Below are 14,594 nucleotides of genomic sequence, written 5' to 3'. Positions count from 1 at the left end.
GCTAGAAACTGGTATATGAGTGAATGGACTAAGTTACCACATTATATGTTGAACCCGGGCCTTGACATGTACCATCAGCTATATGAACAAACCTATTGCTTGGTGCATTATATTGTCCTTTGAATGGTACCTTTCCAAAGTTGCACATGTACGAGGCCTCACCTTCTGGTTTGACAACTACCAAATAATATCTTCATGTCTTTTTGTTTGTGTACAATGATAGTATAGTACACCTCATGATCCCCACTTGGTGTCCAACAAATGAACAAGGTGCATTTTAGTCTGTTCGACAACCGTTCCATTTCTTGGCAATGGCATTTGTTTTGTGTGACTTCAGCGTAAGCCTTGATCTCGTCGTCTGCTTGTAACACCTTCAATAGAGTAACAAGAGGGTCCAGATGTCCTAACTCGAGTATCTTGAGAACCCTGTGTGCACCGAGTGATTTTGCGATATCCCAGGGACCCGGAGTGACCGCTGACAGGCTTCGCTTGTGTGCTACTTTCTTTGGCCTAGGCTCCGCATTGTCAAGGGATTGTATTATGCCAGTTATCACAACCTCGTAGGTTTTAAACATATCACCTGTGTGTGTCACAAAGTCCATCTTATCAGGATCATTGGTAGCTTGGATATCTTGGGCATTGCGCTTAATGCATGTTCCTTTAAGCACTTCCCCGATCCTGTCAACCAATGCATCCCTCTGAGCCTCGATTGCAAAGTGTAAGGATTCCCAACTGTCAACCGTCTGAACACCCAAGAAGTCACACAGGGAAGACAGTGTACACTTACACTTGCCCAACCTCTGTATCTCATCAGTAAGCTTGTCAGTTTCCTCTTTATAGAATACCAACTCCACCTGGCCAGCTCTTACATTTTCCTCGCCCTTGGTCATTCGGCACCGAAGCTCGTTGATGATACCACGAAAGTCAGATAGCTGCACCTCTTGTTCACCCTGTTGACGTTGAGCATTTGTTTGGATTAACTCGAGTACACGTCTCCAGTGCACATCAAGGGACTCCCGTATCGCGAGTGCCGATGACAAGTCTATGTTGTGTGACAACAATCCACGGAGTGCGGTCTGTAGTTCCTCTGAACCAGGTCCGGCCCCACTACTCACTAGACGCGCTACATCACGGAAAGAGTCAAGTTCCGAGGGAACTGTTAAAATAGCCTTGAGCCGCAGCAACACTTGCTCAGTGTCTTGGAGCTCCCGTGCACTTTGTATAAATTTACACCTGCCGAACATGTCCCTTACGCCCTTCCCCAACCTCCTGCGGATGAGCTCTTAACATCCACACAGTTCCATAGCCAGGTCAAATCCTATTACGTCCCGAACTCTCGTGCCCTCAAACCACTTAGCCAGGTCTCCGAAATTGTCCTTAAGCGCCTCACCCACCACCAAGGTGTCATTCAGAGACTCCGGGTCCTTGGTGGCCCGTGCCGCAGACACGGACTAGGCCATGCTACACGCCGAGGAGTCCACCTTGGTAGCCAAAGGGAAAAGGTTTGACATGATATGTACGAGTGTGGCACGAGAATTGCTTCCAGTATCCGATCGAAGTAGAGGCTCTTGTTCGCTCATCTCCCCTGAGGCCTGAGCCCGAGAGGAGGATCTCCCAGAGTCTGTGTTTGCAGACCGTTCGGTTGTGCGTGGTGTACCCGAGTCTGACCCAACACTCTTTCTGCCACGACCACAAGCCGGGCTCGTGTTCGGCGTGTGTCCCGCTGATCTTTCGCTTCTTGATTGAGCGCTCTTCCTCTGTACGTGATAACGTTTGGTCCCTCGTGCACCTTTGTCGCTCGTCTTCTTCCCCGTGGTCTTCACCCCAGTAGCATCGTGATCCGTGCTCCCACCACGAGGTGATCCGGTTCGTTCTCACGCTGTTATGCTCTTGGACATCGTGTTCTTCTGTGTCTTCTTCTTCTCCTCCACCTCCTTGGCCTTGTCCACTCGTTCCCTTGTTGAGTTCGACGTTTTCCTCGAGACTCGCGCTGTAGTCTCTGCGGTGGTTGAGACAGTATTTATGTGGTTGAGAGTGGTCTCCCTTTGGGTCGCGCTTAGCTCCATTGCCAGTATCTCGGGAGACCGTAGTGCAAAGAGTGGTGCAGATGCTGCCCAGGAGAACTTGTCTATCTGCAACACAGCTGACACCCTCTTGGGTTCGGGCTCGCACACCACGGGTGATACTCGATACGCGTACCCGCAGCGTTGACACAACTTATCCCTCTTCAGATCACTTGTTGAGTGTAGATACGCGTCTATTCTCAACAAAGCAGAGAGCTCGTCTAGCTCGCGAGACCAACGGTCCAGTGCTCCACAACACAGAGCAGTGAGTATAACTGCCCAGTATGTAGCCTTGATAATCTCTTTGGTGCACCTCCCTGGTGAACCCCCGGTCAACTCTAAACCCACGTGCGATAACTTCATGCTCAACCACTGAACTGTGTATAATATAATATACTGTGTAACTCCGTATCTTGGTTAACAGTTGTCCGGCTCATAGGAGGGAGACACCAAGCCGCTGTGCAGGCAACGGGTCACTCTGGTGTATATATTTGAGATGATCGCCTCGGTTTGGTACCCAGAAACAGTGTCCCCGGTGTAAAGTTTGTTCCTATCAGTAGTTGTATTCATCTTCACCCAGGCCAAGGGCCCTCTGGCTACATAACTGATATGTTTCACCTGGTGACCCCTGTTGTCTGTGTACATCTCGGAAAAGTGTTTGGCTGTAATTAGACCATAGCCCTCTCTGGAGTGCGTGTATACAGCCCGTAAAACAAGATAATGCGTACCGGGACTCATGTCAGACTCCACAGGTATGCGAAAGACCCTGTCTAACCCGGGATCCGTGAGGGTTACAGACATCGTTATCCGTTTCTCTATGTCAAACATTTGCACCCATGTGTACGCTAGACGAGTTAGAGCACCTACGTCTTCAAACCTGACAGCCATGTGACGAGTAGAGCTCCAGTCGCCATAAAGTAACAATTATGCTCTCGGAGTCCGTGACCCTCTCGGCGGCCTCGATCACGGGGTTGTCAATCACATTGCTCCACGAGTGGTGTTGTCGAGGCCAAGGTCTCAACTCTGCCTTTGCTCTCGCATTCTGTTCTGGTAACCTCTGTGTACACTCTCCTAATGTCTTTGATAGCCTCAGGTCTTTGCTGAACCTGTTTGTGATGGCCAAGTAGACGTTGAGGTTATTGTTACCACTGGTTGAGCCGTGTCTAACACCTCAAGCTCTCTGAAATTCAGCGTCAAAGTGTTTAGCTCCGTAATGTGTACATATGATATATTTTAACCTGGACAAGGGCATAATGTGTACGGCTCTGAACAGCGCTACGTCCGCTTGGCACTGAAAGTCTGGGACAGGTTCAGCCATCGTTTATTTTCTGGTGGTACCGAGAGTGGTGTCTACGTGGGCCCTATTGGAGACCGTTGGACGTGCACACTACACAGGGCCGGTAGAGCGTTTCCATATCCACTAGTACTTCGGAAAATATGGGCTGCTTGCATGTCATACCCGAGGTGTACATCTGTTTCATTTTAGTAAATGTGCACGTGTTGACAGCACTTGTGCTTAGGGGTACGTTTAACACGGGCACAGCACAGCACGAAGATCAGAATTTCATCTGCTCAAAGTCGAATTCCACGTCAATGTTCCTCGGGTTGCCTTTCACGTCGGACGAGTGGAAGGACTGATTCTTTAGACATCTTGAACACCTCAGGTCTCCCTGTTGACGAGGAGGAGGCTGCGCGCTGGGTTGCCCGGGCACAAAGAGTATCTGCCTGTGGTTGTGGTCCACCCAGTTAATGTGACAGTTGAGCATGGCATACAGCAGCATCTGACACTCGAACTTCAGTTCGCTCAGCTTCTGAAAACATTCACTGTGAACAATATCTATGGCTTCGCACAGTTCGGGTAGACACACCGCGGCCAACTCCAGTGGTTGATCCGTTGTGTACGCGACAGCCAGCTTGTAGTAACAACTCAGACCCCACTCGGAATGGAGTGTAAGCATGGGGTGTCCCACGTTTTTCACCACCTGAAAGGCTCTTATGAGGTTTGCGTAGTACGGCTTCTTCAGTGCCGAAAAACTGTACTTCGACCACTTAATGGAATCCTCGCCGTGTCTCGCCCGGTCTAAAGAGTAAGGCTTCTTCCTGTCTCGGCGGACCCCGGCTTTCCCCTCGGTGACAAAACGCTGAGATTTTATGAGCACAGTGCCAACGGTTGGTTCTCCAGTGAATGGACTGTGTCCTCTCATGCGCTGTCTCGCTCTACCAGGACAGCCTCGGTCGGGTACACAGTCTCGGTCAGGTATGCAGTCTCGATCGGGTACGCAGCCACGTTCGAATGTTATAGCACTCAGTCGGATGTTCTCGACAAGGAGGAGCCTGAGTGCATCCGATCTAATCCCACACACACTTTCACCTTGGCAGCACAATGCTTGAGCCTTGCGAGTTGATTAGGGCCGAGGACAGGTCGTCCCAGAGCTCCAAACTGAACTGAACCGCAGTCTGAAATCTTCGTCTTAGACGTCAACATCTTCACTATTTTTGTCTGCATTTGGGGCGCGGACCTGTTATCTCTCGGTTTAGAATGGCAAACTACGGTAAGACACTCGAGGTAGGCCTGGATCAGAGTGGCTTTTGCATAGCTAGCTTTTCTCACAGCGCACGGAACATTGCCGAAGACGTCGCTCGTACACAAGAGGTAAATGCGACATACTTCATACAAGTGAGAGACCGCAGCCACCCGAAGCACTGGCCAGGGTACAGAGAGTCCGTGAGACACGTGTTGAGCGTTACCGTAGCAATCTCTCTTCGTGTCAGGATAACGTCCTCGCACGTTACCATCTGAAGAACCCTGAGTTTATTCACTTAGTCCTGTGGCTCCTCGACAATCCCAGTGCTCTGCACGAGAAAATGATACTCTCGCACGAAGCGTACCTGAGAGAGGAAGGCAAAGTGAACACTAGAGTGGAACTGATCACTACGGTACCCAATCACGCCACCCAAAGCCTCAAGTGCTGCCCACCCCAGCTTAGAGGACGTTGATTTCAAAGAGCTGAGTATTCTACCTGTAGCATACGCATCGAGTCCTACGTGGCTCGAGTGCTCATTGTCTTTGTGGTACATGTTGTTGATATTAAAGATGCTTTGACTGTGTATACGTCTCAGTGTGGTGTATTGTTTTTTATTATTTGTACACTAATCACGTAACATGTACATTCCCATGTCACAGGTATACTCAGTACCGGTTCACAATGTCAGTGTGTGGTATGATGATCTGGGTTTCTAAAGTGGGTATGAGCGTTCCATGATCGTCACCGGGAGCTTGTCGTGCACATTGAGCATGTAAGCTAATTAGTCTCCTGACAGGCACGTGGACTATAGGTAACGTTTTACAGCAGCAGCAGCAACAGCAGCAACAGCAGCAGCAGCGCCAGTAACATGACAAGCGATAACTCATCCAGCAGCTGCCGAGCAACAGTACCTTCCGTGGCCTCCACAGTCCCGATTCTAAGGGTGTGGGACATGGTAAACAGACACTTTGAATCTCTACTAGCAACTGCTGAACGGTCGGCCACGAAGAGCAGGGCTGAGACCAACATACAGTCTCAGGTCAAGGAACTTAGAAACCTAATGGAAGTGTGTGGCACGCGGCAGCAGAGCATTGAGGCTTATATCTCGGAATTGCATCGACAAGATGAGGGTACTGCTCTCAACAAGAGCCAGAACTGACCGTTGCAACAGACTCCATGCTCCGACCTAGTAGGAGACTGGCATTTCCTCTACATGGAAGACAACCGGGTTTTCGGATACATGAAGCTGGTCCCAGAAACGGTCTGTGCGCCAGCGACTTGACCCAGGAGACCCTGCTGGAGAGGCTAGCGCCTAGAATCAACGGAACGGGTATATTTGCCTGCAACCCTATCCAGACAACCACTCGCCTGATCAACCCTATATTCAACAGGATATTCGCAAACACCAGGTACTCACCACGGGACGATTGGCTAGAGTTAGAGTCACTTCACTGCTCCAGTGGGACAAAGGATGCACGGTAGTGGCTTAGCACACAGCAAAGCCCTGGGACTGTATGCCTTGACCGACTTCGTGCTCTTGTGTGGTGTGAACTTTTTTACCTCGCTCTACATGCACCCCATGGAACAGGAGAACAAGCTAATCCTGAGCAGGAAAAGGGAGGATGCCAAGGTGGACATAGCAATAAACAACGTTGCGAGATCCATAGCAAGTTTAGACGCTAACATAGCCCTGCTCAAAGAAACCATGAATACAACCATAGGGGAGGAGTACAAAAAGTTGAACAACGAGCTGCTCTCGAGCCAGAAGCAGAGAGCCGACTTTCGTTACTTACTGGGAGCCCTCCGGGGAAGACTTGATGCTCACAGGTTGATCGGTGCCGTAGAGACTCTTTCAGACAACGTGGGACTACAACTCAATGCATCGGCATATCTCAACAGGCTGGTGTTAACCCTGGCTGTGCAAAGAGACCTGGACAATGCAAAAGAACCTGTCACGAGAGTAACCGTTGAAGATGCTTACCGGGAATACAGTAGAACCAAACCCATGACTGGAACCACTGTTGTATGAAGACCTGTGTGTATAGAAATGTCAATGTGTGTTATTGTGCTCTGACTGTTATAAATAATTAATCTCTCCTATACTAGTTATGTGTGTATGTCGTGTGTATATCAACTACAATGTGTCCGAGTTAAGGTCCTACACTGTGTGCTGGGTTTATGGCGCAACTTATGTTCATGAAACTCCCAGAAAAAGAATGTATACACAACACGTTCAGCTGCGCAATTGACTTTATTGATGAAACCAGTGACAGTCATGGCAAATCCTTACACAAAGAGATACAGCAAGAAAACAGCCATAGGTTCATCAGGTAACGCCAGTTTAGTATGCGATTGGATAGTCAGCATTGGATAGTCAGCTTTGGCTAGTTCAGCCTTGGTTACATCTGCATTGGATACCCGCAGTCAGAGACACGTAGCTGCGGTCAGATGCCTTAAGGTAGCTCCGCACACTCTAGTAACCCAGGCCCAAAATATTCCCAGTCTGCCGATGATCAAAGCCTCTGTCGGACGCACACCCGTCCTCGGAGAGACAGCTGTTTTCGGATACAAAGTCAATGGGCTAAGCTACAGTATTAAAGGCGAAGGTGCGTTCACAGTGGGAAAGAGGATAGTGAAATGCAAACCATGGATACTGTTCAAGTGCCTGTCCAACGTAATGTGACAGCTTGTATGCCCTTAACGCGCAAGAGGAAACAGCAACTGATCCCCAGGGAGATGTTCATAGATGAAATACACTGCTCTCCCCGTTCAAATAGACTTGTCATGGGGTTTCCGAACTTGGACTTTGATATGTTTTCGATGGATAAGGATGACGTGAAGTGAGCCCTGATTGCCCAATTTCATCTACACACTAAACATGCTGCAAACGATAAGGGGCTAGAGCACACTGATCCTAGGAAGCGGATCGGCGATAGAGATTACCAGACCCATCGACTGGTGGCCGTGAGCTGGTTCGAGTTGATGCTCGGTGAGGATCATCACTCTGTCCTCGGCGCTGATACACGTCAGCTAAATATCGGTAACATCCGAGCAGCATGCCTCTCGCTCTCAATCAAGATGTACGCTGTGAACATGACAGTTGATATGGAGGATTTGAACCGAAACAACCGCGGTGTAAACAAGGCCTTGGTTGTAGACCCATCCGGCAACGCAGGCGAACCCAGGCTCAGGTACATCCTCTCAGATGCACGTGGGATACAAGAGGCTGAGAGACAGATAATTCAAATTCAAAAGTTGAAAGGGGCCGTGTTTCCACCAAACGCTCAAAATATGATCAGTTTACTGTGTGCGTATCTGATCCTGGACCACGGAAAGTCTTCGACTTTGTTGACAACCGAGTACATCCTGAAGAACCGGGCCGCAGTCGTGGCTAGCAAGCTTTTGTCGAAGACTATGTTGGACATTGCGTTCCTACGCTTAAAGAGGTGGATGTGCATAGCTGTGTGCTGCATGCTCGGGGTGATTGAAGAGTGCGTGACAGAACCCAAAGAGGGGCTCCGTGTGGAAGACAGTTTGATCGCACTCTTGGAAGAGCTGATGCCTGGCAAGTTCACACAAACGGAGCTAGGTGACCTCAAGACGTTATTAAGCCAGGGATGTGTGGTGTGCACCAGTTCGTTTGTCAGCTGTGCAGTGCAAGACTCTCTACGTAGGGTATCGTCTATGTCATGCTCAGTTTGTGGGAATGACAATGTTAAGGACACTGTTCACAATGATGCCACCACAGACAGCGAAGGGTCACCGAATAAAGTGACTCGGTGTTCGGTCTAGCTATATGTGACTGTACATGTGAATCACGCTGTATGTAACACTGTGTAAATAAAAACAAACATATCACACTGTCTGACTTGACACACTTTATTACACGGTGGACAAGGCACAAGACGGAGACAGAGACACGGACGGAGACAGAGTTGCGTTGTGAAACACATTTGGCTTTTTATTTCCACTGTTACGAGAGAGAGAGAGAGAGAGAGAGAACTGAACTGAGGGCTGAGGACTGAGAGACAGAGAGTGTGTGTGGGAGAACTGAGCTGACAGCACAGCTGCAGAGCACGACAGCTGCATACAGTTGTGAAAACCATTTGGGTTTTATTGCATTTGGCGACTAGAGCCACACTCGCCTTTCTGAAAGGCTTCCATGTTCAGCTGCGCTGTAGGCTACTATGAGCCGTCACTCTATATGAAACATTTGCACCCGTGTGTACTCTCGACAAGTTGGAGCACCCACGTCTTCAACCACACGGCCATGTGGCGACTAGCGCTACACTCGCCTTTCTGACAGTCTTCCATGTTCAGCTCCGCCGTCGGCTCGTCCTGCACTCAAACGCGTTTCCCCGCTTCCCATCATCTGTGCATCCTGGTCTTTGGGACCCACGCTGAATTCCAGTCTTTTAAAGATATATTAACATGTCTTTTTTTTAAAGACATGTTAATATGTTGCCTTATGAGAAATGTGTGAGTATTGACCTATACTTGAACTATGCTCTGTTTGTTGCTAATCCCCTAACTTTAAGCAAGTGTGATGCAATGCCCCTTTTGAGAAAAAATATTTGATGCTTATACAAAAGACAGTTGTTATTTTTCATGTCAGGCCACAAGGACGAGACCATTTTTGACTGAAATTACCTTACTGTACTCCTGATCTTCTTTCTTCTCTAGTGAATTTTCAGAATTCAAACTGATGAAGTAGGATTGACTATTTGACAGAGAATCAACAATTGATCATTGCTTTTGATTATTCATTAACATTGAATAATCACAGCAGCACTTTTAATGACGGTCCCTTCTTGTTAAAATAACATCCACTTCAGATGTCTCCTGTGCACTGTCCCCTACATGAAACTCAGAGAAATGAAAGTGAATAGCAGCCTTGTATCATGATATGGCCGTATTCCACCTGTCCGCTGCCTAATCACAAGCGCAGGGTTATTTTATTTACAGGTGTAATCGGCTTGTCAAGAATAAATGGGCTGGCACACATGGATGGGTCTAAATGGTTTGGAACAGCTTGAATGACTTTGAGATTAACCCTGCGAGCTGACGCGTCTCTATCACTCTCTCTCATCTGAAATGAGGGAGGAGCTCAGTGTTCGCCTTGTATTTATCATGCAGCGCTGGCGACAATAATCAATCTGACACGCCATCTGCCTTAGCTTCATAACCATCTGCATTTCCAATCACCTTCAGCCATGCTCATTTTCTTTCTCGGTCTTCTTTCTCTCTTTTTTTTCTCTGCCTGCTCTACCTCTGACCCCTCCACTCTCCTTCCCTCCCTGTCATCTCTTCATCTCTCCTGACTTCCCCTCCCGCAATCTCTCTATATTGTGTTTCTAATATCAACTGTGGCACTAATTAATGGAATTGTACAGAGAGAATGGAAAGCAGATGGCTTCATTACACAAACAAATGTAATCACATCCAAAATAGTGGCACATTCTGCAATGATCCCTGCATAATAAGGCAGCCTGCTAACATTGTATACCATTACAGATACTACTAATAAGAAAGAAAAACTGACTTGTTTATCAGTGTAAAAAACTCCTTCCAGGAAATGTATTTTCAGTCTATTAATTTGATTGAAAACTATTCCCTGCTCAGTGGGCTGAGGGTGTTTTCAGACAAAAAAAGGGCAGATGTTTGTAACAGCTGGTGCCCAATTACAGTATTATTGCCACACTTGATTGTCACCACATTTTTTTGTGTAAGAATCAGATTGGTAGAATAGTGAGTTGCCTGTGTGTGTGGTCATGCGAAGATTCTCAAAAATTGCAATTGTGTGGGATCTACAGTACACATGGGCATCAGTTGCTTGAGTCGAGATGGTAGGGAATTCATCTCACTCACTAAGAAATGTATGTTAATAAAGTTGTGGCACAAACAAGCCCTCAGAAACAGCACTGCATGAGCAAAGAGCCCCTTTATCACCGATTACAACAGCAGCTTGAGTGATTCAGCTTGAAGAGCATTTCTCCCGGGCTGGCATACGTGTGCCTCAAAGCCTCTTCTTAATTGGAGTATCCTCTGATATAATCTGAGATCTGGTAATGGAAGCCGCCCTCTGCCCTGCTTCCTGACTTGTTGGTGATGTTAGCTTGCATCTTGGAGCAATGATAGCAGCCATTCTAAATGGACAAAGGCTTTAGCGCAATATCACTGTGCCACACTACACCAAAGTCATCTCATGAGTAAGTAATCCTCACCTCTGCTGACACCCGTTCCCTCAACATCCTTATCCTCCTCGACCTGAGTGCAGCCTTCAATACCGTGAGCCATAACATCCTGCTCACCAGATTCAAAGACCTCGGTATCGAAGATACTGCACTCAGCTGGCTCCGTTCCTACCTTTCCAACAGATCCCACTTCATTTCTCTCCATAACCACACCTCTGCCACAACCACAGTCACTCAAGGCGTTCCCCAAGGCTCCGTACTCGGCCCCCCTCCTCTTCATCATCTACATGACCCAGACCCATCTCTTCAATTCTGCCTATCCGTAACCCCACGCCCCTCTCCCTTTTTATCTGTGCCTGAATCTTGTTTTGTTTTTGTTTTCTAACTTGCCCTGTAAAGCAACTTCTAGTCTATAGCGCTATACAAATTAATTTTTTTATTATTATTATTATTATTATTATTATTATTATTATTATAATAATAATAATAATAATAATATATCACTTCTCGTTGTCACCCTTGTCACATAACACTTCCTGTGAGCTGTGAGATTGGAACAGTGTTCTTATGTGATTTTGTTTTGTTTGCTTCTTAAATGTATTTTGTATATTTGTATAGAGAACATAAGATGGTGGCGCGCAGGAAGGTGGCAGCAGCGCAGGAATGTGGCAGCAGCTCATGGCTCTGCACTCCAGTGTACTTTTTTGTTGTTTTTAAACCAGCTTAGTGCAATTCCTTTAATGGCAACTAAGTGTTCCAGTCTCTGTAACAGGATGGTATGGTCAATAGTGTCGAACGCAGCACTAAGATCTAGTAAGACAAGTACGGAGACAAGTCCTTTGTCTGAAGCAGTTAGGTCGTTAGTAATTTTCACCAGTGCCGTCTCTGTGCTATGATGCATTCTAAATCCTGACTGAAAGTCCTCAAACTATTGCTATGTAGAAAGTCACATAAGTGATTAGCGACTACCTTCTCAAGGATCTTGGAGAGAAAGGGGACATTAGATATAGGTCTATAGTTGGCTAAGACCTCAGGATCAAGGGTGAGTTTTTTCAGAAGGTTTTATCACAACTACTTTAAATGACTGCGGACATAACCTGTTAATAAAGACATATTGATCATATCTAATTAAGTAATGAAGTGTTAACCACAGGTAAAGCTTCTTTAAGTAGCCTCGTTGGGATGGGGTCCAAGAAACAGGTAGATGGCTTAGCTGAAGAGACCTTTAACATTAATTGTTGAAGGTCTATAGGATAAAAGCAGTCTAATTATATGTCAGGTATTGTCGTTCTTTCTAGCGGTCCTGCGTTTAAAGGTGAACCGCTAGAAGTTGAGGGCAAGAGGTGATGAATTTTATATCTTGCTCTTATTTTCTTCTATTAGTGATGAGCAATAGTCTGATCTGGCATTTCTGAGGGCCTTCCTATATGTTTTCAGACTGTCTTGCCAATCTAAACGAAATTCTTCCAGTTTGGTAGAACGCCATTTACCTTTACGTTTTCGCGAGGTTTGTTTTAATTGGGGGTTTGCGAGTTAGACCAAGGTGCTAGTTTCCTTTGCTTCATCATCTTCCTTTTGAGAGGAGCAACAGAGTCTAAAGTAGTCCGTAGCGAGGCCGTAGCACCGTCTACAAATTATCAATTTGGGAGGGACTAAAGTTGACATAAGAGTCCTCTGTTATATTAAGGAATGGCATTGAATTAAATGCTGTTGGAATATCTTCCTTATATTTAGCTATAGCACTGTCAGATAGGCATCTAGTGTAGAAGCTTTTATTTCATTTCGTATAGTCGGGTAGTAAGAATTCAAAAGTTATTAGAGAATGGTCTGAAAGAATTCTGGGGAAATACTATTAAATCTTCAATTTTGATGCCATATGCCAGCACAAGGTCGAGAGTGTGGTTAAACCAGTGAATGGCCTTATGCACACTGACTGAAACCAATTGAATCTAGTAGAGTTGAAAGCAATACTAAGGCTATCGTTGTCAACGTCCACATGGATATTAAAATCACCTACAATAAGTACTTTGTCTGATTTAAGGACTATGCACGATAAAAACTCAGAGAATTCAGATAAAAATTCTGAATATGGACCTGGAGCCCGGTAAACAACAACTAATATAATTGGCTGTAGTGTTTTCCATGTTGGATGTAGAAGGTTAAGAACAAGGCTTTAAAACGAGTTATAATTTAGTTTAGGTTTAGGATTAATTAACAGGCTTGAATCAAAGATGGCTGCAACTCCCCCTCCTTGGCCAGAGCCTCGTGGAATGTGAGTATTAATATGACTAGGAGGAGTGGATTCATTTAGACTAACATATTCTTCATGGCACAGCCATGGTTTAGTAAGACAGAATAGATCAATTTGATTATCTGATATCAAATCGTTTACTATTACTGCTTTAGAAGACAGAGATCTAATATTTAATAGTCCACATCTAATTTTCCTATTCTGTTCTATCATTGCAGTGGTAGTTTTAATTCTAATTAGGTTATTAAGTATAGCGCCTCTTTTGTTTACTTTTGATTTAAGCGATCTGAGTCGGGGGACAGACACCGCGGTTATGGGACTATGAGTGGGCGACTGCTCCAACAGAAGCACAGAGAAGCGCGTAACATTGCACCTCTGATTACTGATACCAACCTTGGGTTGTCATGGTTTATGACCGATAATACTCGGTCAGATTTCTTGATGTGAGAGCGACTCCGTCCAGAGTGGGATGAATGCCATCTCTCCTAATCAGACCAGGCTTTCCCCAGAACGCCCTCCAGTTATCTACGTACCCCACATCATTAGCTGGGCACCACCCCGACAACCAGTGGTGGAAGAATGAGATGCGGCTGTACAGGTCATGTCATCGCTGATCAGGTTTGGCAGGGGTCCAGAGAAAACTACTGAATCCGACATTGTCTTTGTATATGCACAAAGTGACTCAACATACATTTTAGTAATCATCACCATCATAAAGGTATCATTACCACCTACGTGAAGTATGATCTTACTGTATTCACGATTATCTTCAGCCAGCAGCTTTAGATAGGATTCTACATCGACCGCTCTGGCCCCAGGGATGCACATGACCGCAGCCGCTGGAGCCGCCAACTTCACGTTCCGCAGTATAGAGCTCCCAATAACCAGTTGGCTTCTCAGCAGGTGTGTCACTGAGTGGGGAGAAACTTTTAGAAAGGCGAAGATGTTGGTGGTTAGCCATAGGCTCCGGTTTAGAGCGACGGTCGCTATGTGCGCTCCCCGGTTTAGAGCTAGCGCTACGCTTCCTTCGGACAGTCACCCGCCCAGCTGGTCAGGGCCTGCCAGGGGACTGCTAACAGAAGCTACAGTATGTTGTTCCGCACCAGCTACGGAGCACTTTATTTTGATTCCATGGTGCAAAGCCGTGCCTCAGACTCACTAAGCCTCGCCTCCAGAGCAGCAAATAAACTACATTTATTACATATATCTTTATCACTAAAGGAGGCAGAGGAATAACTAAACATCTGACACAGAGCAAGAGAGAGCAGGAGAGGGAGAGGAATTAGCCATTTATAATGGCTAAGCTAAAGTAGCTAACAACGTTTTAACAACTGTGAGATCAGTGAGGCAGTCACGTAAATGTCAGCACGTCACGTCAGCAGCACCTGCTCAACACCATAAATGAACCACCATAAAACAACGTTTTTTGCGTGATCAGAAGATTTTTGCCCAGAGGCAAAGGACTACAGCCAGTACTAGGAGCCTCTTCAGCATAGCCCATAGGGGATTGGACTGTCGGCTTTTTCCGGAGATTGCAGAGGCAAAAACGAGTGTCAGCCAT

The 14,594-nt window shown here is 46.5% G+C and overlaps 1 pseudogene; it reads right to left on the bottom strand.

The window, feature by feature from the left end:
* Positions 1-12,135: 12,135 nt before the first annotated feature.
* Positions 12,136-14,594, bottom strand: LOC144537484 (uncharacterized; annotated as a pseudogene).

This window comes from Sander vitreus, chromosome 22, assembly GCF_031162955.1.
Source record: "Sander vitreus isolate 19-12246 chromosome 22, sanVit1, whole genome shotgun sequence".
NCBI classification, from domain to species: Eukaryota; Metazoa; Chordata; class Actinopteri; order Perciformes; family Percidae; genus Sander; species Sander vitreus.
This window is presented reverse-complemented; position numbering and strand designations above follow the sequence as displayed.